At 38.3% G+C, this 25,413-nt stretch overlaps 1 non-coding gene across 1 annotated transcript; it reads left to right on the forward strand.

Annotated features, from left to right (window-relative positions):
- Window positions 1-17,489: 17,489 nt before the first annotated feature.
- Window positions 17,490-17,596, forward strand: LOC141654048 (small nucleolar RNA R71). Its single transcript, XR_012547629.1, has one exon. It is a non-coding gene; the product is annotated as a small nucleolar RNA R71 (small nucleolar RNA).
- Window positions 17,597-25,413: the final 7,817 nt, after the last annotated feature.

Genomic DNA, 25,413 nt, shown 5'->3' on the forward strand with positions numbered 1-25,413 from the left:
TTATTTTCGAGGATGCAACTTTGTTTCATTTAGGCTCTTAAGTAAACATCAATATTTAAACTATTGGTCAAAAGTCGTTCATAAACTAGTAAAATCTCTTGTTAAGACTTTACATTAGTCATTCTTCTTCCAAAACTTTCTTTTGGTCTCCTCGTGTAGTTATCTTGAGAACATATTCTTTTGATTACTTCACTTGGTCTCTTTTGTCATGTAGATTTCATCTATTCGAGACCATAGATCTCATCTATTCGTGTACACTATCTATATAGGTATACAATCATTCTTTCTTGCGCTTATCTCATTTACACAAGTATACAAATTTGCTTTGTGTTCTTTGTGTCTTCATTTTTTCTCCCACTCTATCTTTAGAATAAATACACTAGAGATTCAAAGGTAGCTTATGAGACACAAATAATGATTTTTGAAGTATAAGGAGGACTATCTCATAGGTTGACTAATTGTTTTAGATTTGATAAGTGTACTTGGTGATTGCCATTCCTTTAAGAGAGTTCATCAACTCAACATCACTTTATAATTGATCATACACAAGCCTTAAGCTTGTGGACATGTAATTAATCCCATCATTATAGTTGTCTATTAGATCACTTTAAGTGAATGATCATATGTTTCTATGAGCAAGCATATAAAGACGAATTTTTAGAACACGGAAAAATACGATAAAACGGGTGACTTGGGTTGCAAACCAAGCCACCATAATCCAAAATACAATAATTATTTAGAAAGGATCAAACATTTCCATGTCGAACACGGAAATCAAAAGGTTCTAAAAATCCGAAACATAAATTAAAATAAGACAATAAAAAGCCAAGCTTCATGGAAGCTACTCCTAGCTCCTTGATGATTTCTCAAGCTTGCTTTTTCTTTCCCTTGTCCTTGCTTGGTGGAGGCCCTATTTACAATAAAAAGGGGATACATTATCACAACTTTGTATCACAATACCTTAGTTGAATTAGAAACATAAAAGAAAGGATAGTCATTTACCTACTGGAGTGATATTTCCAGCTTTAATGTCACTAAGATATTTGGAACAATTTCTTTTCCAATGTCCAACACCATTACAATAATGACATTTATCAAGAGGACCCTTCTTGATCTTGGAAGTGCTAGCTTCAAAATTCTTAGCCTTGGCGAAAGTGGGAGCTTGATTCTTACCCTTCTTCCCATTCTTCTTGAATTTCCCCTTGCTCTTGGTGCTTATGTTAAGCACATCCTTAGGTGGGTTAATATTTAACCCCATGTCTCTTTCGGCTTGCACAAGTAACTTGTGCAACTCTTCAAGAGACACGTCCTTGTCTTGCATGTTAAAATTCACCCGGAATTGAACATATGCCTTGACTTTGGATAAGGAGTGTAGAATCCTATCTACAATGAGCTCTTTGGGATTTCAACTTTTTGAATCTTCAAAGTCTCGACTAGCTCCATTAATTTGAGCACGTGAGGGCTAACCTTTTGGCCCTTCTTAAAGTTGAGATCAAAGAATGCCGCGGTCGCCTCATATTGGACGATCCTCGGAGTTTGTGAAAACATTGTCACAAGCTTGGAATAGATTTCATTAGCGGTGCCCATTTTAAAGGCTCTCCTTTGGAGATCCGCGTCCATCGCAAAAATCAACACATTTTTCATTACAGCGGACTCCTTGTGGTAAGCCTCATATGCTTCCCTAGTGGCGGTACTCGACCTAGCATTAGGTTCGGGTGGAGAGGCCTCGGTGAGGTAACGAAGCTTGTCGTCACCTTGGGCGGCTAACTTGAGTTGGGCATCCCAATCGGAAAAATTTGACCCATTCTTTTCAAGTTTACAACGATCCATGAAGGATCGGAGCCATGAAGTATTAGTGAGAGGTGTGGCATTGGTGTTTGGAGTGACCATTTGTTATGAGAAATAGATGCGATCTACAAAACGAAAATGAAGGAATAAAACATATGTCGTTTTCAAAATAATAATAACACTCGTAAAAATTTAATTTAAACAAGTTTTATTACATTTATCTAGTGACCTCTACCCAACTTGATAAATGATTCCAAGATCTAAATTCATATTAACTTGGGCACGGTGTGGCCGATTCATCCCTTATCAATATAACTCGGTGGATTAACGCTTTAATCGATTCTACTTTTAGAACTCTTGGTCGATAAAATTACATTAACATTTATCTTTAGCCCAAAACACATCCGATAAGGGCACGGTGTGGCCGATTCATCCCTTATCAATACTTTTGTTGAGTTCAACCCAAATTTCGAATAAATGTGTCCATGATCCAAATCCACATTAATTGGGCACGGTGTAGCCGATTCATCCATTATCAACACGAATTCGGTGGATAGACATTTATCACCCACTTCCTCCTACGTAACAAGGTTTGTACCCCGGTGTGGTCGAGTGCACTCCCTCACGAAATAGGTTTTCATGGTTTCTACTCTTTGGTAAGGCTAAGTCTCAATTGTTTATTTTTAGCGAGAGGTCATGTCAATTTATTATCTATCACGTTTTAAGTGAACTAAAGCGGTGAACTACGATAATTGTAATTGACACGGTCGATAAACTCGATTAAAATGATAATGGATGTTTTAGTTATGGCGATTTAGTGATGCATGCGACATATAAATAAAATGCAAAGCATAAATTAAATCCTAGTATGGCCTTCCTAAAATAGTAAATCTAATAAACTATTACAAATTCGGAAACCAACTCCATTGGTCCCTTGAACTTCGGTTTTGGCACGCATCTCGAGGTAACACCGTCTTTAATGGATCGCCTTCTCGAGTGCCACAGTCTTCAAGGATCTCCGGAATAAATAAATTACATAACAAATTACATAATTTCCTATTATACATTTGCAATTAAAATAAAATAAATCTATTAAATTACAAAACGGTGATACGAGATCACAATAAATTACAACCGAATCGATATTCCCATACATTTCGGGTAATACCAATTAAAAACTAAGGCCATACTAAGTAAAAATTACATAATTCAAAAATTACATAAAATAAAATTATGACAATCATAAATAAAATGCAGCATTATAATATGTATGAACATGCCCAATTTTATGCTAAATTGCCTTTAAGGAGCCAATATCGTATATTAAATCAGTTTTTACGGATTTGCGTGATTCAACCTTTTAAAATCACAATAAATTACATAAAATCATATTTATGCACAAGTTAATTACCCTAACCAACTTAGGACTCAAAATTAGTCTCCACTAACATATTGACAATAATTAACTTATATTTCTTAAAATTGTTCATTAATGGACTCAAAATTATAATAAAATGCCATAAACTCCAAATAAATCACCAAAAATTCAAATAAATTCAAAATTTGAAATTTTAAACTCATGAACATTCTGGAAAAATACCATGACACTCATAATATTCAAAAACTTACGTTAAAAATTTCGAAATTTATCGAGAAAAACAATGTTGCGGTTTATCAGATTTATCAATTATTACCATAAAAATATGAGAAAAATTATTTTTATCAACTTTTCACTTTTAGATATGAAATAGGTAATAAAATGCAACATGTGACGTTTTTCCGTAGTCATGAAGTATGTTTTAGCAATTTATACTATATATGTTATTTTTCATCAAAAATTCATAAATCATGCATAAAGACTTCATTATAGCCTATTATTTTACACACATCTTATAAAATTACATGTGACAACATACTAAATTTCTATGACCAGATTCGAAATATTACTCATATTAACCTATTTTTCATTTAAATTCGATTTTTATCATGAAAAATCCATATTTCGAGCATAAGAACTCATAAAATTATGAAAATTTACAGGTCATTTAAATATAATATATGTGAAAACTATCCAAAAACCACTGAAAAAAATGAAGGTTAGCTAATTTTAGTCCAAAAATGACATTTTTATCATAAAATCACATTTTAATGCCATTATTCTATAAAATGAACAATAAAAATCCATAAATTAACCAAAAAATCCTAAATACATTTTAGGACCAGAAACTTTAACATGCATAATTGATTTCGTGATATATCATAATAAACACAAATTTATAAGTTTTATTTGTTAATCGTATAACTCGGAAAAACTATAACCGATTTGCATGCAAACAACCTAAGTCTCATGATACCGCTTGTTAGAAAACTATATCTCATCATACTCAACATATTCATATATGTTTCAAATTTAATTTAGTCATAAAATTAATTAGATCTTATGCATGCAAACATAAGTAAATTGATGCTTGTCATTTATATGATGTTTTATACCTCATTTTACACGCATTTCAGAGCTCATTTATGTAGTTTATGCTACTATTTGCCCCATTTCGTCTACTTTCGTATTTTTATGTAATATTGCAGATTTATGCGGAAATGAGAAGAAATCAAGCTAAATCCGTCCCCAAGTACTTGGCATTTTATTTGACATGGAGTGTTGACTCGCGAAATAAACTTGGTGCGCATTTCGAGGCCTGAAAGACAACTTTATGAAGAATTAGAAGCGGACTACCAGCTATAGTGGTCGATCGACCGGTTCCTATGGTCGATCGACCAGAGCCCGACTTACAGGAACTTCTGTGCAATGCAGCCCAGTCGATCGACCGGTCACAATGGTCGATCGACCAAGCCGTTGTTCTGACGTGAATTAATAGAACGAGGATTAGGAAGCCCATTGTTTTTTAGGTTTTGAGAATAAAGTTACGTGATATCTCTTTATAACGTAACCTGCTCATTCAGATACATTCATTCAGTTTTTAAGTCATTCATCATCAGATTCTAAGTATCGAATAATTAGGGTTTATTTCGTTATATACAATTTATTTTCGTTCGTGCTACGGATTCTTCTCTTGCTTCCTGTCGGTATTTTTCTGTTCCTTATTTCAGTTTATTGCTTTAATTCGTAGTCTGGAATTGCTAGTGAGGATTCCCAAAGCCGTATTATTGATTCATGTTAGTTATTTGTTTAATAATTTCAATTATGAATTCTTATGCTTTAATTCCGGATTTTATTGTTGTTATTACTTTCAGTATGTCTAGCTAAATCACCCTTGCTAGGATGTAGGCGAACTTAGCGTAGATGGCATTAGAATAGGTGATCCCCGGATTAGGGCTTGGTTGACCGACTGGCTTATCTGGTCGGTCGACTGAGTCGGTTGGTCGATCGACTGGGGTAGCTGGTCGATCGACCGACTTCGTGTCTCATTTGCTTCGTTTAAATTCGTTAAGTGCAATATCTATCAATGAGACCTAGCGGAGACTTGTTAGATGCTTAGTTTTGACCAACCCGTAGATCGAAAGATAGGGAAGGACTTAAATTAACGAATTAAAACGGCTAAATTGCTAGACTGAAAGGTAAGTGATTTAGGCATTAGGATTACTAACGGAAGTTAGTAATAGTGACACCTAGGGACTAATAGCATAGACTGAGAGGGGCTGTTAGCTGACTTGGACCGAGAGGACTTGTCATACCCATCACCCACGACTGTATTTCGAGACCTACCTAGACTTATGTGCCATCGAAGCTGTAGTGACCCGATCATCCTAGCTCTTTTTTTTATCATTAGTTTACATTTATTTTTATTATTTACTCATTTATTTTCGCATTTAGATTTAGATATAATCCAATCAAAACCCCCTCATTGTTACCCAAAGACTAAAATATCAAACAATAGAAACTCCCCCGCCTCTCTGTGGTTCGACCCTGTTACCACTAACTTCTGTTAGTTTTAATAGGTATTACAAATATTATTTTTGGTGCACACAACGACATGCATCAAATTTTGGCGCCGTTGCTGAGGGGCAGCGCTAGTTTTTATTGTTTTATTATTTTAGTCTTTTTCTTTGTTTAAGGAACTCTTGTTCCTTAAACTTTTCTCATCTTTTTGTTGTAGTTTATTCTTATGCGCAGGTCTCAACAAGGCGAATTATTTCCCCTTGATCTCGAGCTAGAGAGAACCCTACGAGTTAAGAGAAGGCTATTTCAAGAAGCACAGTCCGAGGAAGAGCCTAGTTCTCGGACAAGTTTCTACGAGAATGAGTTGTTTGAAGAAAACCCACCACCATCTCCAGTTTCTTCCACAGAGACCGTCACTTCTCCAGATTCTCTAGAGATGGCTGAAGAAGCTAGTATAGCCAGTCACTCCGAGCCGACAGCTGCGAATCTCTATAAGGGATTCACATTACCAGGGACGGAGAGAAAATTCGGGCCAAAACCGTCTTATATCAACTTGGTTGAGAGAAACCAATTCGGGGGAGCTGCAAATGAAGATGCAGCAAAACTAGACCTGTCAAAACTCGACCCGACCCGAAAATCCGACCCGACCCGACCCGTTTTCTTAGGGTTAAAAACCCGGTTTTTTCGACCCGCGACCCGTTTGACCCGAACCCGAAATGACCCGATATTTTAGGGTCGAGACCCGACCCGAACGGGTCGACCCGTTGGGTCAAGGAAAATCATGAATTTTATTAAAAATATTATTATTTATATATTATATTTGAAAATATAGTTAAAAAATTATTTTTTTATTACTTAAAATTAAAAATTCAACTAAAAAGTCAATTTTATATAACTTTTATAATATTTAATAATAAAATAATTATTAAAAAAACTTTATTTTAATAATTATATCAATATAATTATTGTATATGATGAATATGACTAAAATAATAATTTTAAAGATATTTAAATTTTTAAAAATATATTTTTAAAATTAAAAAAAATCGTTTAAAAAAGGCGTTAAAAATTATTTCTTGACCCGTATTCTGACCCTAACCCGACCCGTGACCCGTATGACCCGACCCGTATCTGACCCGACCCGTATTCTGACCCGACCCGTATGACCCGACCCGGGACCCGACCCGCCCGACCCGTTTGACAGGTCTAAGCAAAACATATGGAGACATTCATTGACTATTGCTGCTCCATACCCCCACCAGCAGGTGGGACCCAGGACCAGGTGAAGGAGACGATGTTCATATGCTCTCTTCGTGATGCTGCAAGGGAGTGGTACCGAGACCTGGAACGAGCTGCTAATGGGATCACTGACTTGAATTCCTTGGCTTTAGCATTCTACAAGAAATATTTCTCTCCCTCTAAGACTAATGCCATTAGAGCTCAGATCACGAGCTTTAAACAGGGTCCTGATGAGAATTTTCTTGAGGCGTGGGTCCGTTTCAAGAAGCTGGTGCGAACCATTCCGCACCATGGGTTCGAGAAATGGAGCCTATGCAATCAATTTTATAATGGGCTTTATGACGATCAGAGGGCTATCCTAGATGCGGCAGCTAGTGGCAGATTCCAGGAGAATGTTGGAGAAACTAAGGGGTGGAAAATTATTGATGATATGGCCACCCATAAAGCTGAGTATGGAAATTCCAGGGGAAATTAAAGGAGAGCTGCTGAATCCCCTTCTGTAGCTGCACTAGAAGCTCTTACGGCGAGATTTGATAAGTACGAGTTGGGAGGAGCTTCAAAAGGAGGGATTTATCAAGTGAATGCTGTGTCAGACGGTCCTTTCGTCTGCAAAAGATGTGGAGCTGAGGGACATGTTTCAGATCATTGTCCTTATCCCTATGAGTCTTGTGCTGCTTTTCAACATTATAGGCAGACAAATACGTATTTTGAGCCGAATGTCCATCCAAACTTGAGGTGGAGTAGCCAGAATGTCCAAAATCCGACTCCACCCCCACAGCAGCAGCAGCAAAGTATGTACCCCCTCATAAGCAACAACAGTTCCAAAAGGCTCCGTATGTCCCTCAACAGCAGCAGCAGTTCCAAAACTCCGACCTTACCGAGTTGAAAAATTTGTTGCTGAAAGAGTCTCAAGCTAGAGAAGCTGGAATGAAAATGTTGGAGTCTCAAATTGCTCAATTGGCAAGCAAGAATACAACTCGAGCTCCGGGACATTTACCAACGCAGACGGATCAAAAAGAGACCCTTAATGCTATTACTACCAGGAGTGGGTCTACATTTGAGGGTCCTACAGTTGAAAATGTTAAAGGGAAGAAAAAGGCTGAAAAAGGGAAGAGTAAACAAAACGAGAAAAAGAAGAATAGCAGCACTGTTGGTCGATCGACCGTCCCAAGCGGTCGACCGACCACCTCCACTGTTCCAGAAGTGGTTTCTGATGTTTCTGAAAATTCGGAAAAAATTGACCCTGGTCGATCGACCAAGGAGGGTGGTCGACCGACCACCGACGCTGCTGATTCCGAGTTGTTTCGTCCCCCTATGCCCGATAACTTGAGGGATTTTCTGTTCCGGAGTGAGAGTACTCCGAGATTCTTGAGGCAAGCTCCAAATGCAGATGGTTCCATTCTAGTCCCATATCCGGAGAGGCTGATTCCGACCAAAAAAAGGTATCTTTCGATAAATTCAAAGATGTGATTCGTAGTTTAATTGTTCAGGTACCTTTCCTTGAGTTGGTCAATCAAGTGCCCGCTAACATGAAATTCATGAAGCAGCTTTTAACTAAAAAGCGGTCACTTGAGCCTGTCCAGTCCGTGGCTTTTACTGAGGAGTCGAGCTCCTATTTGACCCAGACTACCCCCCGGAAATTAGCTGACCCAGGGAGTTTTTCTGTCCCATGTTCTATTGGCACCTTTCCTATAGAGAAAGCCTTATGTGATTTGGGGGCTAGCATTAGTGTCATGCCCTTAAGTCTAGCAAAGAAATTAGGCCTGACCAAATTTGCCGTGACCAACATGACTGTTCAGATGGCTGATCGCTCTGCGGTCCAGCCAATAGGAGTCTTAGAGGACATTCCTGTCCAAATAGGGAAGTTCTTTTTCCCTGTGGACTTCATTGTCTTAGATATGCCAGAGGATGCCCATATCCCCTTTATCTTAGGGAGACCATTTCTGCACACTGCTGGTGCAGTTATTGACGTTGGCTTAGGGACCTTGACCTTCAAAGTGGGCAAACAGTCCATCGTTTTTGCTCAAACCGTTAGAAAGAAGGATCCTATATGGGCTGTTTCATGTAATGCTATTTCTGCTAAACCGTCTTATGTGGTCATTTCTGATGTTCCTACTTTATTGCCTGTACCCATTATTCCTGCTGTTGTGACACCTCCGCCCCAGATTGGGAGCAAATTGGAGGACGATTTGTCTGTTTTATCTATTGCAGGATCGGGTTTGGTGAAGGATGAGCTGCCAGTTACTCCAGTTGAGCCTATCGTGCAAAGAGGTGGCCTTGGATGCTTGAGTTATGGCACTGACGAGGAGCCTGAAGAGGATGAGCCGACCAAAGTTACAATTTCTGATTTGGAGCTTGAGAAGGCAGATGACAAGTGGGAGGATGCGTCAGATGTAGATCCGTCGGACGATGTTGTGGATTGGACTGCTGAGAAGATAACCACCGTGGAGGGTACTTCGTGTAGCCAGAAGCCATGGTCGGAGATTTTCCGCATTTTTCGCGGATAAACATTTTATTGCTTGAGTTTTTAAGACAATTTTTCGCATTTAAGACCTTTTTATTGTTTTTTGTGTGCGCGAAACTTCGCTTTAATAAGTTTGTTTAGGATTTTAAGCCCTTTAGACTATTACTTTGGGTTGTGCGCAATTTTGGGCGCGCTATTATGTGCTTTTGCAGGTTTATAGACCATGTTGGCTCAATTTATTGAGCTAATAGAAGAAATCAGAATGTTACAGCAGGTAGCTCAGTCGATCGACTGGCCAACATAGCGATCGACTGAGCGCTACAGTTCCAGGAGCTTCTGTTCCTGTTCATCCTGGTCGATCGACTGGGTGATATGGTCGATCGACCATGTTCGCTGCTATACCTGTTTTCGATCACTCCCCTGCTGTGTTTGGTCGATTTGCGGAGTTGAGGGAGTCTTCTCTCCACTTTATTCCCCGACATTTTCTGTTTTCTTCCGTTTTTTAATTCTTGCACATAATTACCGCTTCAACATTGCTTTCTCGAAATTACGCGCGATATTTTCTGTCTTTTCAGGTATCTTTGGTAGCACTGCTGGCTACTGAAACCTCCTAGCTCACGCTGGTTTGGGGAGATTTCCTTTTGCTGCGCTTAAAGTCTTGTGAGTTTCTGAGTCCTTATTTCATGTCAATTTTAGTTTTTTATCGCAAAATCCCATTTCCCTTTTATTTTCTTACATGATTTTGCACAATGGGGACATTGTGTGATTTGGTTTGGGGAAGGGTTTTGCATTGCATTCATAAGTTTTATTGCATTTCTGTTTCACGTTTACATTTTTGTCTTGCATTGTTTTTTATTTCCTATATATACAAAAATCCAAAAAATTGAAAAATTTCAAAAAAATTTCAAAAAAAATTGCACGTTTATTTTAGCATATAGGTCGAGTCGGAACGGTAGTATTTCCATGATGACATTGCATTTGCAGCTGTTTATGCCTAAGCCGTGCTTAATTGACTTGTTATTAGTAGAATCAAATATGCATATCTACGAGTTTTTGTTAATTATTTGATGAACTTGAAACTTGACTTTGAAAATTGGCAAACTACATTATTTTCTGAGATTTAGAGCTTATAACTGGTGACATTCATGACCAGTTCATTTAGGATTGTGAGTAGTTACTCCTTATGAGACATGTTACATTAATTTGCATAAATATGAACTTAATCTGCTTAATATCTGTATGCATTCGGTTTGTGGTTTGTTGACACATGTGGTAGAGGTTTCCCTTTATTCATTTTGCCCATAAGCTTCAAAAAGCCAACAATAGCCTTTTGTCCCTTTTTACTACATCCTATATTCAACCTGCCTTTGTCAAGCTAGTAGTATTAGTCTTTGGGAATGTTCTTATTATTTTTGGTTGCATATGCTCTTATTGAGATGATGTTGGATGAAAGAATGAAGGAGGAGAAAGAAAAAAGAAAAGAAAAAAGAAAAGTGAAGAAAAATGATTTGAAAAAAAAAAAGAAAAAAAAGAGGAAATGAGTGCTGTACTGTATAATCCGGTCGATCGACTGACCATCTTGGTCGATCGACTGCAGCCCGAGAAAAAAGAAAATAAAACAAAATCACATGGTTGGAGTTTTGATTAGTTGGTGATTTTATTCTCATGCTTTATTATCATCATTTGGGGAGTTACATCTATTGGAGATTATAAGTTTAGTGCTTGATAATTAGCACTGGTTTTATTGAAAATCTTGAGCAAGAAGTTGGATGTTGTCATATGGTTCTGTTTAGGTACTAGCTTGATCACCTATACCTTCACATTCCCATAATTGTTTTGCCTCTTCTTACCCATTACCTCACATCTCCATATTTACCTCGGCATGTGTCATGGTCATTTGTTTGGTTGGAATGCATATGTACGGTTGTAGAGATCATTTTCATATTAGATTGCACGCATGTTCTTATAGGTCATAGTGATACCCGTCGTTGTCAGTACCAAAAATAAATTTATAAAACCTATTAAAACTAACAGAAGCTAGTGGTAACAGGGTCGAACCACAGGGAGATGAATGTAATTAATAGTTGTCTAATTTAGTCTAAGGTAACGAATGTGGGGGTTGAATTGATTTGGTCTATAGCTAAAGGCAGTAAAAGACAATAAACTAAAAAAACGGATTAAACAAATAATAAAAGGGGGTGCAAGGATGATCGGTTCACTATAGTTTCGGCGGCAACATACTAAGTAGGTCTAAATCAAACACATGAGGCGGGAAAACAAGAGGTCCTCTCGGTCCACTCTTAACAGATAGCATCTTTCGATCTCGCTATAATTCCCTATATCACTAATACTGACTCTCGTCCTGAAAAGTGACTAATAATCTAAACTTTACCTATCTTTCGATCTCAGCATAGTTTAGTCATTTTAATTGGTGATCTAACAACTGTCCCTATCTCTCGATCTAACGGGTCAGTCAAATCCTAGACATTCAACTAGTCGAGTGCACTCGATTCGTCGAATATAACAATTAAAACAATTAAAACGAAGGTAAAACCTCACGAGGTCAGTCGATCGACCAGGTATGGCGGTCGATCGGCTGACACGCGATTCAGGCCATGTTAATTCTACGCCGCCTAATCCTACAGATCCCCTACATCCTAGCACGAATAATTTAGCTACTCATACTAAGAATGATAACGACAATAAAATTGATTAATAACCCTACTGAATTCATGCTTGAAACGATTAAACAATTAAATAACATAAAAAGATAAAATTGGCTTTGGAAACTAACTAGCAATTCTATGTCTATGAATGTAAATAAAATAATAAACTGGAATAAGAAGAATACCGAACGGAAGAATTGTAACGGAATGATTGAAAGCACGAATGAAAATCCAATGCGAAACAATATCCCAAACCCTAATTATTTGATAAACTAAAACTGAATGTAGAACTGAATAAAAACTTGATAATTTTCTGAATGAATGTATCCCTGAACTAGGTTACGTTATATAGAAAGTATACGTAACATAATTCCTAAACCTAATATCGCTTTGGGCTTTGGAAAACTCGTTCTATATCTTCACGTCTAAGTAGCGGCTTGGTCGATCGACTGAGGTAACCGGTCGATCGACTGCTCTTCAGTGTACAGTAGCTTCTGTAGTCGTGGGTTGGTCGATCGACTAAAGGCAGTGGTCGATCGACTGAAATAGCTGACACTTGGCTTCTAACTTCTCGTGGATTTGTCTTTTGGGCATTGAAATGCGTACCAAGCTCGTTCCTTAAGAGAATACTTCACGTCAAATGCAATGCAAGATACTCGGGGACGGATTTAGCTCAATTTCCGCTGAATTCTTCACATTTCTGCAATAATGTACAAAAACACGAAAGTAGACGGAAATAGGGAAAATGGTAGCTTAAAATACACAAATGAGCTCTGAAATGCGTGTAAAATGAGGTATAAAACATCATATAAATGACACGCATCAAACTTCCCCAAACCAAACCCTTGCTTGTCCCCAAGCAAGAACTAGACTCGATCTAATTACCTAATGGAACGAGTTCAATCTCAGAGCGAATTGCAACTATAAAGCCTAAACCATTTTAATGCAATAACCAACAATCAATTAGCACATGAATCATGCAACCGAGTTATGAAGTCGTTAAAACCTGCTGAACCGTCAACTATAGAGACTTATCAATTCGGACTCTCACGGGTCGCTCATATCACACATAAGCACAGGTGAATATATAAGAGGATAGAAAGAATTCATTTTGTAAAGACTCTCACCTAACTACGACCTATAAGAACATGCCTGCAGTATAATATGAAAGTAATCTCTATGACCGTACATATGCATTCCAACCGAACAAATGATCATGACACATGCCGAGGTATATATATAGAAATGTGAGGTATGGGTAAGAAGGGGCAAAAAATTTATGGAAATGTGGGGTTACAGGTGATCAAGCTATTACCAAAACGGAACCATATGACAACATCCAACTTCTTGCTCATAAGTCAATAGAACGGTGCTATTATCAAGCACAAAACTCACAATCTCCAAAATAATAGTAATCAACCAACTCCCCATAAGATACTAATGCAACATGGGAGCAAAAATTGCCATAAGATAAAGGCTTGAATTATGCGAATTGATTTCCTTTTTCTTTTCTTTTCGGGCCTCAGTCGATCGACCAGAACGGGCAGTCGATCGACCGTAATGAACAGTACAAAACTCTCTCTTTTTTTTCTTTTTTGAATCATTTTTTCTCTTTTTTCTTTTTATTTTCTTTCAACTTTTCTTTTCCTTCTTCATTCTTTTTATCCAACTAAATCTCAATAAGAGCATATGCCACCAAAAACGAAGTAACAATCCCAAGAACATAGACTACTAGCTTGACAAAGGCGGGCTAAATGTAGGATGTAGTAATGGGACAAAAAGGCTGTTTTTGGCAGTGTGAAGCTTATGGGCAAAACGAATAAAGGGAAACCTCTACCACATATGTCAACAAACCACAAACCGAATGCATACAGGTATTAAGCAGATTAAGTTCATATTTATGCACATTTATGTAACATGTCTCATAAGGAGTAACTACTCACATCCTAGATAAACTGGTCATGAATGACACCAGTTATAAGCTCTAAACCTCAGAAATATGATGTAGTTTGCCAAAAATTTAAGTCAAGTCTAAGCTCAGCAAGAAATTTAACGAAAACTCGTAGACTATGCATATATGATTCTACTGATAACATGTCAATTAGCAAGGCTTAGGCATAAACGGATGCAAATGCAATGTCATCATTGAAATACTACCGTTCCGACTCAACCTATATGCTAAAATAAACGTGAAATTTTTAGAAATTTTTGAAGTTTTTGGTATTTTGTATATATAAGAAATGAAATAAACGATGCAAAACAAAAATGTAAACGTGAATGCAAGCAAATGATATGCGACGCAAAACCCTTCCCCAAACCAAATCGCACAATGTCTCCATTGTGCAAAATCATGTAATGAAATAAACGAGAAACGGGAATTTGCGAGAAAATAAATAAATACAACATGAAGTGGAAATCGGGAACTCACAAGACTTTGAGCGCAGCAAAAGGAAACCTCCCCAAACCAGCGTGAGCTAGGAGGTTTCAGTAGCCAGCAGTGCTACCAAGAAGTACCTGAAAGACAAACAAAGTACCCCGCATAAAATCGAGAAAGCAATTTTGAAGCGATATTATGTGCATAATTGAGAAGAATAGAAGAAATAAATAATGACGGAAGATAATGGTGGAGTAGAAAACTCCCTCAATTTTGCAAATCGACCAAACACAGCAGGGGAGAGGTCGTGAACAAGTACAGCAGTGAAGGGCGATCGATCGACCACATCACTCAGTCGATCGATCAAGGTGAAAGGAATAGAAGCTCCTGGAAACTGCAGACCAGTCGATCGGCCATACAGACCAGTCGATCGACTGAAAATACTGCTGTAACTTCTGATTTCTTCGTATTTGCTCAATAACTATAGCTAATGAGGTCTATAAACCTGCAAATGCACAATAATACGCGCCCAAAATTGCGCAAAACCCAAAGTAAAGTTTAAAATGCTTAAAAATCCTAAGCAACAAAATTAAATGCGAAGTCTCGCTCACACAAAAGCAATAAAAAGAAAGTCTAACAAAAGCAAATAAATAAAGGTTTTTGATAAAACATGTGATCAACTAGTAGTTGATCAAGAATGGCCACGGTATGGCCCACTTGGTCGGCTTCTGGCTACAAGAGGTAGCCTCAACGGTGCTCATCTTCTTAGCGTCACTCTTCTCAGCTTCAACATCCGCCGAACTCAACGGGTCAACATGTCGGATATCTTCCCACTCAATGACCTCTTCTGGCTCATCAAAGTCCAAATCGGACTCTCTCACTTTGACCGGCTCGTCATCAACTTCCTCATCAGTGCCATAGCTAAGGCAACCAAGACCGCCTAGTGAAATGATTGGCTCCTTCGCAGCTGGAGTAACTTGCAGCTCTTCCTTCCCCAAACCAGCTCCTGCAATATCAGAAATAGACGAATCTTCCTCCAATTTGCTCCCAATCTGGGGCAGAGGTGTCACAACAGGAATAGGAGTAGAGATAGGCATGTCAGGAAGCACAAAGTAGGATTTCTTTTCAGAAACCGTATTGCAAGTTACAGGCCACATGGGGTCTTTCTTCTTAGCAGGTTGGGCAAAAACAATGGAATGCTTCCCTACTTTAAAGGTCAAAGTACCCAAACCAACATCTATGACTGCACCAGCAGTGTGCAGGAATGGTCTAACCAATATGATAGGTATGTGTGCATCTTCGGGCATATCTAGTACAATGAAGTCAACAGGGAAGAAAAACTTCCCTATTTGCACGGGGATGTCCTCTAAGACTCCTATTGGCTGGACCGCAGAACGATCAGTCATCTGTACTGTCATGTCGGTCACTGCAAACCTAGTCAATTTTAGCTTCCTAGCAAGACTCAAGGGCATTACACTTATACTAGCTCCTAAGTCACATAATGCCTTCTCAATAGAAAAGGTACCAATGCTACAAGGAACGGAGAAGCTACCTGGGTCTTCTAGTTTATGGGGTGCAGTGTGGTTCAGATAAGAGCATGACTCTTTAGTGAGTGCGACATTATGCACAGTTTCAAGTGACTGCTTCTTGGACAAAAGTTGTTTCATGAATTTAGTATAAGCAGGCACTTGGTTTACTAACTCGAGAAAAGGAACTTGTACATTCAAGCTACGAATAACTTTTTCAAATTTATTGAAAGATACCTGTTCCTTTGTCGGCACTAGTCTCTCTGGATAAGGGGCTGTAAGTAGCAACTTAGCCCTCTCCTCTAAATCTCTCATGCCGGCATCCGTGGACTTAGGCTGGAAGTCCACTACCTTCTCCTTGTTGAAGCGTGACCCCTCTTCAGACCGTCTCAAATGTGAGCCATTAACCGACATTGGGTCGTACTTCGGAACCGGGACTGACCCATCAGCACTCGGGTCTTGCCCCAATATTTTCGGGACTGTCGTACCCCGAAACAAGTGATCCCTCAAATTATCGGGCATCGGAGGACGAAAAGGTTCACTATCAGCAGCGGCCTCAGTCGATCGACCAGTAAGGTCAGTCGATCGACTGACTTGAACAGGACCAGAAGCTACTGTTTGTCGCGCTTCAGTCGATCGACCGGGTATGTCAGTCGATCAACTGACATACCTGCTGATCGTCTTTTTCTTTCCACTTTTCGTTCCTGCTTTCTTTTGACTCGGTTCCGCCTCATCTTTTGCAGCATCGTCCTCGACCATGACGGGCCCCTCAAGGGTAGACCCACTCCTCAAAGTGATGGCATTAAGGGTCTCTTTCTGGTCCGTCTGAGTCGGTAAGTGTCCCGGAGCTCGAGTGGTATTCTTGCTAGCCAATTGAGCAATTTGGCTCTCTAGCAGTTTCATTCCGGCCTCTCTAGCTTGGGACTCCTTTTGCAATATATTCTTCAACTCAGCAAAGTCGGAATTTTGGGATTGTTGTTGCTGCGGCACATAAGGAGGTTTTTGGTACTGTTGTTGCTTGTGAGGGGGCACATAAGTTTGCTGCTGCTGCTGCTGTGGAGGTTGAGTCGGATTCAGGACATTTTGGCTACTCCACCTCAAGTTTGGGTGGACATTCGGCTCATTGTACGTGTTTGTCTGCCTATAATGTTGAAAGGCAACACAAGACTCGAAGGGATTGGGACAATTTTCTGAAACATGTCCCTCAGCTCCATATCTTCTACAGACGAAAGGACCGTCTGAAACAGCATTCATATGATACATCCCTCCTTTTGAAGCTCCTCCCAACTCGTATTTGTCAAACCTCGCCGTGAGAGCCTCTAATGCAGCTACAGAAGGCGATTCAGCACTCCTCCTTTGATTGCCTCTGGAATTCCCATATTCAGCTTTATGGGTGGCTAAGTCATCAATGATCTTCCACCCCTTAGTCTCTCCCATATTCTCAGCAAATCGGCCATTGGCTGCAGCATCCAAAATGGCCCTCTGATCGTCATACAGCCCGTTATAGAACTGATTGCAAAGACTCCATTTTTCGAACCCATGGTGCGGAATATTTCGCACCAGCTTCTTGAAACGGACCCATGCTTCATGAAAGTTCTCATCAGGTCCCCGTTTAAAGCTCGTGATCTGAGCTCTAATGGCATTCGTCTTCGAGGCAGAGAAGTATTTTTTGTTGAATGCCAGGGCCAAAGAATTCCAGTCAGTGATCCCATGAGCAGCTCGATCCAGATCTCTGTACCACTCCCTTGCAGCATCGCGGAGTGAGAATATAAACATAGTCTCCTTTATCTGGTCCTGGGTAACACCGGTCGGCGGGGGGTATAGAGCAGCCAATAATCAATAAATATCTCCATATGCTTGGCTGCATCTTCATTCGCAGCTCCCCCAAACTGGTTTCTCTCAACCAAGTTGATATAGGAAGGCTTCGGTTCGAATTTCCTATCAGCTCCAGGTAATTCGAACCCCTTGTATAGATTTTCAGCTGTCGGCTCAGAGTGACTTGCTATGGTTGCTTCTTCAGCCATGACTGGAATTTCCGGAGATGTGACTGTCTCAGCTGAAGTAGTAGAAGCAGGAGATGTAGGTGGATCTTCCTCAAATAGACAGTTCTCGTAGTAACTTGACAGAGTACTCAGCTCTTCCTCTGTCGGAAATATCCTCGATGATCGTCTCAACTCACGCAAGGATTTCTCAATCTCAGGATTGAACGGTACTAGTTCACCACTCTGTGACCTGCGCATAAGAAGAAACTACAAAAAGAATATAAGAAAAGTTTAAGGAACGGATGTCCCTTAAACTAAGAAAGACTAAAAAACAACTAAAAATTAGAACAATTGCCTCCCCGGCAACGGCGCCAAAATTTGATACCCGTCGTTGTGAGTACCAAAAATAAATTTATAAAACCTATTAAAACTAACAGAAGCTAGTGGTAACAGGGTCGAACCACAGGGAGGCGAATGTAATTAATAGTTGTCTAATTTAGTCTAAGGTAACGAATGTGGGGGTTGAATTGATTTGGTCTATAGCTAAAGGCAGTAAAAGACAATAAACTAAAAAAACGGATTAAACAAATAATAAAAGGGGGTACAAGGATGATCGGTTCACTATAGTTTCGGCGGCAGGATACTAAGTAGGTCTAAATCAAACACATGAGGCGGGAAAACAAGAGGTCCTCTAGGTCCACTCTAACAGATAGCATCTTTCGATCTCGCTATAAGTCCCTATATCACTAATACTGACTCTCGTCCTGAAAAATGACTAATAATCTAAACTTTACCTATCTTTCGATCTCAGCATAGTTTAGTCATTTTAATTGGTGATCTAACAACTGTCCCTATCTCTCGATCTAATGGGTCAGTCAAATCCTAGACATTCAACTAGTCGTGTGCACTCGATTCGTCGAATATAACAATTAAAACAATTAAAACGAAGGTAAAACCTCACGAGGTCAGTCGATCGACCAGGTATGGCGGTCGATCGGCTGACACGCGATTCAGGCCATGTTAATTCTACGCCGCCTAATCTTACAGATCCCCTACATCCTAGCACGAATAATTTAGCTACTCATACTAAGAATGATAACGACAATAAAATTGATTAATAACCCTACTGAATTCATGCTTGAAACGATTAAACAATTAAATAACATAAAACGATAAAATTGGCTTTGGAAACTAACTAGCAATTCTATGTCTATGAATGTAAATAAAATAATAAACTGGAATAAGAAGAATACCGAACGGAAAAATTGTAACGGAATGATTGAAAGCACGAATGAAAATCCAATGCGAAACAATATCCCAAACCCTAATTATTTGATAAACTAAAACTGAATGTAGAACTGAATAAAAACTTGATAATTTTCTGAATGAATGTATCCCTGAACTAGGTTACGTTATATAGAAAGTATACGTAACATAATTCCTAAACCTAATATCGCTTTGGGCTTTGGAAAACTCGTTCTATATCTTCACGTCTGAGTAGCGGCTTGGTCGATCGACTGAGGTAACCGGTCGATCAACTGCTCTTCAGTGTACAGTAGCTTCTGTAGTCGTGGGTTGGTCGATCGACTAAAGGCAGTGGTCGATCGACTGAAGTAGCTGACACTTGACTTCTAACTTCTCGTGGATTTGTCTTTTGGGCCTTGAAATGCGCACCAAGCTCGTTCCTTAAGTGAATACTTCACGTCAAATGCAATGCAAGATACTCGGGGACGGATTTAGCTCAATTTCCGCTGAATTCTTCACATTTCTGCAATAATGTACAAAAACACGAAAGTAGACGGAAATAGGGAAAATGGTAGCTTAAACTACACAAATGAGCTCTGAAATGCGTGTAAAATGAGGTATAAAACATCATATAAATGACACGCATCACGTAGTTAGGTGAGAGTCATTACAAATTTCTTCTTTCTATCTTTTACATATATTCACCTGTATTTATTGAGTGATATGAGCGACCCGCGAGAGTCCGATTTGATGAGTCTCTATAGTTGACGGTTCAGCAGTTTTTAACGACTACATAACTCGTTTGCATGATTCATATTACTAATTGATTGTTAGTTGTTGCATTAAAATTGGTTTAGGCTTTACATGTTTGCATTTCGCTCTGAGATTGAACTCGTTCCATTAGGTTTTAGGATCGAGTCTAGTTCTTGCTTGGGGACAAGCAAGGGTTTGGTTTGGGGAAGTTTGATGCGTGTCATTTATATGATGTTTTACACCTCATTTTACACGCATTTCAGAGCTCATTTATGTAGTTTATGCTACTATTTGCCCCATTTCGTCTACTTTCGTATTTTTATGTAATATTGCAGATTTATGCGGAAATGAGAAGAAATCAAGCTAAATCCGTCCCCAAGTACTTGGCATTTTATTTGACATGGAGTGTTAGACTCGCGAAATAAACTTGGTGCGCATTTCGAGGCCTGAAAGACAACTTTATGAAGAATTAGAAGCGGACTACCAGCTATAGTACCGGTCGATCGACCAGAGCCCGACTTACAGGAACTTCTGTGCAATGCAGCCCAGTCGATCGACCGGTCACAGTGGTCGATCGACCAAGCCGTTGTTCTGACGTGAATTAATAGAACGAGGATTAGGAAGCCCATTGTTTTTTAGGTTTTGAGAATAAATTACGTGATATCTCTTTATAACGTAACCTGCTCATTCAGATACATTCATTCAGTTTTTAAGTCATTCATCATCAGATTCTAAGTATCGAATAATTAGGGTTTATTTCGTTATATACAATTTATTTTCGTTCGTGCTACGGATTCTTCTCTTGCTTCCTGTCGGTATTTTTCTGTTCCTTATTTCAGTTTATTGCTTTAATTCGTAGTCTGGAATTGCTAGTGAGGATTCCCAAAGCCGTATTATTGATTCATGTTAGTTATTTGTTTAATTATTTCAATTATGAATTCTTATGCTTTAATTCCGGATTTTATTGTTGTTATTACTTTCAGTATGTCTAGCTAAATCACCCTTGCTAGGATGTAGGCGAACTTAGCGTAGATGGCATTAGAATAGGTGACCCCCGGATTAGGGCTTGGTCGACCGACTGGCTTATCTGGTCGGTCGACTGAGTCGGTTGGTCGATCGACTGGGGTAGCTGGTCGATCGACCGACTTCGTGTCTCATTTGCTTCGTTTAAATTCGCTAAGTGCAATATCTATCAATGAGACCTAGCGGAGACTTGTTAGATGCTTAGTTTTGACCAACCCGTAGATCGAAAGATAGGGAAGGACTTAAATTAACGAATTAAGACGGTTAAATTGCTAGACTGAAAGGTAAGTGATTTAGGCATTAGGATTACTAACGGAAGTTAGTAATAGTGACACCTAGGGACTAATAGCATAGACCGAGAGGGGCTGTTAGCTGACTTGGACCGAGAGGACTTGTCATACCCATCACCCACGACTGTATTTCGAGACCTACCTAGACTTATGTGCCATCGAAGCTGTAGTGACCCGATCATCCTAGCTCTTTTTTTATCATTAGTTTACATTTATTTTTATTATTTATTCATTTATTTTCGCATTTAGATTTAGACATAATCCAATCAAAAACCCTCTCCTTGTTACCCAAAGACTAAAATATCAAACAATAGAAACTCCACCGCCTCTTTGTGGTTCGACCCTGTTACCACTAACTTCTGTTAGTTTTAATAGGTATTACAAATATTATTTTTGGTGCACACAACGACATGCATCATAAATATAGAGAAGAAATCATCATTCTTACATTGGAAATTTCGGATTATTGGGCACAAGTGAGTTCTCCTACTCACTTGTTCTTGAGCTCTCCAAATATTGGATGAACAAAGGATTCAAGTATAGAATCCATCCCAAGGAATAATACCCAAGATAACCTCTTAATAAAATTAATATTATTAATACTAGAATAATATTAATCTAAATAAAATTGACACAAAAATATTAATTTTGGTCTCTTAATTTCGGTTAAGAGAAGGGAGAATAAGAAGTGATTTTTATCTCTCTAAAACTCTATATTTTTAGATGATGGAATGAATGAATAATACACACTTATCATGTAGTGTATTAGGTGAATAATAGAGAAAACCCTTTGGTCTCTTTCACTAGGAAAACCGGGTAGGGTGGGGTGGCTTTGGCCAATGCATGATCAAGGTGCTCTTCACAAAAACAACTAGGTTTGCATGGCTAGTAATTATGTAAAATGATTATGTTTTCCACTTAATTAATCAACATAATATTTAGCCTAATATACCCACTATTTCGGTCCATTTAAGATAAAATGGAATCCATTTTATCTTTGTCAATTTGTCAATTTGTCACATGTCACAAGTCATGTAAAATTGTTATGCATTTTTAACATATTAAAAATCAACGCATTAATAAAAATACGCCACGTACAAAATCAACTTAGTAATTCATAATTACTTGTACCAAAATAATTCACCAGTTATAAATCACAACTTCTTGTATTTATAATAAATTATTCATTCAAATGCAATTGTTTCCTTAAACAATAATTTCATCTAAGTAATAAAACAATTCGATCACTTAGACCGTATCTCATTTAATCAAATTATAATGAGATACGTAAATATTACTTCCAAAATCGTCCGTCAATTTTAAGTAATTTAATTAACCCGTATCGTCATACGATCAATTAAATAATCAATTAAGAGTGTTACCCTTTAGGTATGACCTAAGGGGATCAACTGATCACCACCGTCGCACGACAGTAATGTCAAACTCTAGTCAGCCAATCATTACCGATATGTGTGGACTAGTTGACAGTAAAATATTACTTCCCACATGTATTCTTAAAATGAGATTTAAACATGTGATCATCATGATCGACAGTCGTGATCGCATTATTGTCGGAGGACACATATTCCAACAAGTTGATCCCTTGAGGTCACACCTAAAGGACGATTCCCTTAATTGAAAAGGTTAATTAATTGTATGTCGATATAGATTGATTAATTCTTTAAAATTGAACAAATTATTATCATAAGAGAGAAAATGACATCTTATTATAATGTGATTAAATAAGATTTTATTTAGTAATTTAAGAAGTTATATTACTAAAATTAATCGGTGTTTGCGAAACACGCGAGATGAGAATGATAAGTTAGTCATAATTACAAGATGTTGTGAATTATACTAACTAGTATTTAAATGACCATTTTATGTGAAAGTAATTTTGAATTACTAGTCAATTTGTTAAATGTGATTTATTTAATTTGTAAATGATATTTAATTTGTTAAATATGCATTTTAAATTAAAACATGACATAAGACATGTCACATGTCACATAACATACAATTGTACAATTGACAAAAATAAAATGGACTCCATATTTGTTATTACACATAAAAACCGAAATATTGGTGGGGTTTTTAGTAGTTTTGTCTTATTCATTTGTCTTATTCATTTGTCTATGACACTTGATAGTGACTTGACAATGACAAAGCCTTACACCATTAGTCTTGTGAAGACAAAAAGGAAAAAGGAAAAGGGTCTATATAGGCCCTCTACCCACCGATTTTGGAGGGTACATTTTTGAGAGATTTTTCTCTATAATTCATTCTCTTATGTTTTTATGATAAAATACCACTTTCTCTCTCTTGTTCTTCATAAAATTCATTTTTATGAATCTAATTTGTACAAATCAATCACTAATAATACTAGTAGTAGTATATGAGTGTTAGTAACCAATTTAAGGTAAACCACATTACAAATATCTAGTACTTATTATTTTGTGGGATTTTGGGATAGTCTTGGGTGCTACTTATTGGAGGGCTTCTATTTTGAAGTCATGGAGGATCATCCTAATGTATTATCTAGCTCAAGAACAAATGAAGGTAGGTGACCTTCATTTGTGCCCATTTGGCCGAATTATTGATGGTGAGAAAATGATTTTCTTATCTCTTCTTATTTTGTTTGCATGCATAAGATCTAGAATTTATTTTATGACTAAATAAATTTGAACATATATGAATATGTAAGTTAATGAGATTAATAATATCTAACAATTTTATGGCATAACCTTTGATTTAATACATAGTAGAGTATTAAATAACGAAATTCAACCGTCAAAATTTCCGAAAATGAATAGAGTTAACCGAAAATTTCGATTATTTCAAACAAATTGGACCTTAAGTAGTTTCCTTCAACTTGGTTAGTGATGTTTCTTGTTATTAGTATAATTCCATCCTTAAATTTTCAAAATTTCGGAAGAATAACCGTTATACTAATGTCTTACGTGTATTTTATACTTAAATTCATATTACATGTCAAATGGGGGTCTAATCTTACACTACTTCAAAGGAGAGCTAAAGTCTTGGAAAATTCTTTTGTTTCATTCTCACGATCAAGGAATTCTTCATTCACTACAGATTGTTCGCTTCTTTTTTTTTTGGTGAAATGTAAGTATTATATATATCAAATAAACCAAATATACATAGGTAGCTTTAGGCCAATCCAACCAAAACAAGATATCAGTCTACTAGACTCATTCTTTTAAGCCAATCCAACTCATCTATAGTCATTTGCGATCTATCCCTGCCTCGAACCCGAGCTCTTATCTCCTCTATAACACTCTTTGCCACACGTTCAGGGCGTAGCAGGGTCTTCTCATTCCTACACTTGTTTCTATGATGCCATATCTGATATAGCAGACTCAGCATCATAGCAGCTTGTATTCCCCTTTGCAGCACAGTACCAGTTCTCTGCACGCACCAGCTCAGCACCTCCCTCACAGGATAGTCCCATCTAGCTTGTTTGTTCACCTCCCTAATGGCCCTTTTGCTGTAAACACACTCACATAAGAGATGTTCAGTGGTTTTTTCAGCTAAGGCACATATGCAGCACTTATTCTCAACGTCCACTCCAAACCCAGCTAGCTTTGATGTGGTGTTCAGTGCATCATGTGCAATGAGCCAACCCAGAAACCCTAGAGCCGCTCGTGGGACTTTCTTGTATATTTCGATCTTGTAGCATGCGGAGGAACCCTAGAGCCGCTCGTGGGAGGAACGCCCCACCACAACAACAATAAGAGGCACCACCCGCTATCACACTACCGGGATATCCGGAGATCGCTTTTGAAAATGAGGAGCACCATGACCGATTCGAAATCCTAGCCAAGAGGAGAATGGCCGCTACAAAATGTGTGTCGTTAAGCATCCTTCGATCATTGGGGTTGGAGACACAAGTCCATGCCATGTTTTCGGGACTTGGTTTGGAAGGTTTATACAACCTTCAAGAGGTGAGCTACCATAATTTGACCCTTGAATTCTTAAGCTCCTTCTCTTATGATGAAGTCGACCATTCGGTACACTTTAGGCTTAGGATTACCACCTTTGACTTATCTTGCAACACCTTAGCCGACCGTTTGGGGATTAGTAGGCGAGTGGATGGGTACCACGACAAGCTTGCCAAAGACATGAAAGCCTCTAGATACTTCCACCT

The sequence above is a fragment of the Silene latifolia genome, chromosome 4 (genome assembly GCF_048544455.1).
Source record: "Silene latifolia isolate original U9 population chromosome 4, ASM4854445v1, whole genome shotgun sequence".
Taxonomy (NCBI): domain Eukaryota; kingdom Viridiplantae; phylum Streptophyta; class Magnoliopsida; order Caryophyllales; family Caryophyllaceae; genus Silene; species Silene latifolia.